This window comes from Salmo salar, chromosome ssa03 (assembly GCF_905237065.1).
Source record: "Salmo salar chromosome ssa03, Ssal_v3.1, whole genome shotgun sequence".
Taxonomy (NCBI): Eukaryota; Metazoa; Chordata; class Actinopteri; order Salmoniformes; family Salmonidae; genus Salmo; species Salmo salar.
This window is the reverse complement of record NC_059444.1, coordinates 103434942-103437828: the sequence shown is the minus strand read 5'-3', so window position 1 is coordinate 103437828 and position 2887 is coordinate 103434942.

Here is a 2887-nt window from a genome sequence, read left to right as displayed (position 1 = left end):
GCAAGTGCGACACTCACGTGTCCAAAAATCAGTACTCTAAGTACTCAAGTGGACTCTGCCATGCAGCAGAATACCACCCTTAGGTACCATCTGGAGGAAGTCCAGAATGGTCACGCTCTACAGCATGACTATCCATCCAAGCAACCGGAGTCCGGTACTCAAAAGAGTGAAGACGATAGGTTTCAGACATTGCCTCCATCATGTGTCCCTCAGTCTTCTCCTCTTGGCCATTTGGCACCGCATTGCCAGATTTAAAAATAACTTTACTGGGAAATCACACTTTGCAATAAACGACGTGATATGCTCAGAAAAATAGGCTAGGCGATACAGATTAGCGCCATCTTGGAACCATCTAAAATCAAATATACTATTGTAAATATTCCCTTACCTTTTGATTATCTTCATCAGAAGGCACTTCCAGGAATCCCAGGTCCACAACAAATGTAGTTTGTTCGAAAAAAGTTAATTTATGTCCCAATAGTTCCTTCTTGTTAGCGCGTTCCAAAGGCTACTCATAATGTACTGAAGCCGCGGGACATGTCGTCACGAATGTGCAAAAAATATATATTTACGTTCGTTCAAACATGTCAAGCGTTGTATAACATAAATCTTTAGGGCCTTTTTCAACCAGAGCTTCAATAATATTCAAGGCGGACGATTGCATTGTCTTACTAAACGTTTCGAACAAAAGGGTTCCCATGGGCGCCCAGCGTCATAGTAGTAATGAACCTCCCCTGTGACCAACTTCCCAAGCCTCTCTTTGGGTCAGTTTCTACCATAGAAGACTCAAACCACTTTGTAAAGACTGTTGACATCTAGTGGAAGCCTTAGGAAGTGCTAAATGATTAATAAGTCCCTGTGAGTTTCAATGGCAAAGGCTTGAAAGTGATTCCACACATCAGATTTCCACTTCCTGTTAGGGATTTGTCTCAGGGTTTTGACTGCCATATGAGTTTTGTTATACTCACAGACACCATTAAAACAGTTTTAGAAACTTTAGAGTGTTTTCTATCCAAATCTAATTATATGCATATTGTAGTTACTGGGTAGGATTAGTAACCAGATTAAATCGGGTATGTTTTTATCCGGCCGTGCAAATACTGCCCCCTATCCCCATCAGGTTAAGAGTTTATTCGGAAGATAACGGCTCTATAAACACTCTTCCGTGGTGTCCCAACTTTCTAGTTAATTACATTTACATGATTAGCTAATCAGGTGATATTAATTACAGAGAAAGGATTTTATAGGATAGCATGTCATATCACTTAATCTGGCATAACCAAAGACACGAAAGCAGAGAGGAGAGAGCAGAAAGAGAGAGAGCAGAGAACAGAGAGAGCAGAGAGAGCAGAGAGAGAGAGCGCAGAGAGAGCAGAGAGAGCAGAGAGAGAGAGCAGAGAGAGAGAGAGAGAAGAGAGAGGAGAGAGAGGAGCAGGCTGAGAGAGCAGAGAACAGGCTGAGAGAGCAGAGAGAGCAGAGAACAGAGAGAAGAGAGAGCAGGCTGAGAGAGCAGAGAGAGCAAAGAGCAGAGAGAGAGTGCAGGGAAAGCAGAGAGAGAGAGCAGAGGGAGAGAGCAGTGAGAGAGAGAGAGCAGTGAGAGAGCAGAGAGAGCAGAGAGAGCAGAGAGAGCAGAGGGAGCAGAGGGAGCAGAGGGAGCAGAGGGAGAGAGAGAGCAGAGAGAGCAGAGAACAGAGAGCAGAGGGAGAGCAGAGGGAGAGCAGAGAGCAGAGAACAGAGAGAGCAGAGGGAGAGAGAGCGCAGAGAGAGGGAGCAGGCTGAGAGAGCAGAGAGAGAGAGCAGAAAACAGAGAGAGAGAATAGAGAGAGAGAGCAGAGAGCAGTGAGTGAGAAGAGAGCAGAGAGAGAGCAGAGAGAGAGAGCAGAAAGAGCAGAGAGAGCAGGAGGGCAGAGAGAGAGAGCAGAGAAAAGAAAGAGCAGCAGAGCAGAGAGAGAGAAGAGAGAGAGAGCAGAGAGCACGCTGAGAGAGCAGAGAGCAGAGAGAGCAGAGAGAGCAGAGAAAAGAGAGAGAGCAGCAGAGCAGAGAGAGAGAGAGCAGAGAGAGAGCAGCAGAGCAGAGAGCAGAGAGAGAGAAGAGAGAGAGAGCAGAGAGCACGCTGAGAGAGCAGAGAGCAGGCTTAGAGAGCAGAGAGAGAGCAGAGAGCAGAGAGAGAGCAGAGAGAGCAGAGAAAAGAGAGAGAGCAGCAGAGCAGAGAGAGAGAGAGCAGAGAGAGAGCAGCAGAGCAGAGAGCAGAGAGAGAGAGAAGAGAGAGAGCAGAGAGCACGCTGAGAGAGCAGAGAGGCAGGCTTAGAGAGCAGAGAGAGACAGAGAGCAGAGAGAGAGCAGAGAGAGCAGAGAGAGCAGAGAAAAGAGAGAGAGCAGCAGAGCAGAGCGAGAGAGAGCAGAGCAGAGAGAGAGAGAGCAGCAGAGCAGAGAGCAGAGAGAGAGAGCAGAAAGAGCAGAGAGCCGAGAGAGAGCAGGCTGAGAGAGAGCAGAGAGCAGAGAGAGAGAGCAGAGAGAGAGAGCAGAAAGAGCAGAGAGAGAGCAGAGAGCAGGCTGATAGAGAGCAGAGAGAGAGCAGGGAGCAGAGAGAGAGCAGAGAGTAGAGAGAGAGCAGAGAGAGCAGAGATAGTAACCCTGCATCACAACACTCTGTTGCTATAGTGACCCTGCATCACAACACTCTGTTGCTATAGTGACCCTGCATCACAACACTCTGTTGCTATAGTGACCCTGCATCACAACACTCTGTTGCTATAGTGACCCTGCATCACAACACTCTGTTGCTATAGTGACCCTGCATCACAACACTCTGTTGCTATAGTGACCCTGCATCACAACACTCTGTTGCTATAGTGACCCCTGCATCACAACACTCTGTTGCTATAGT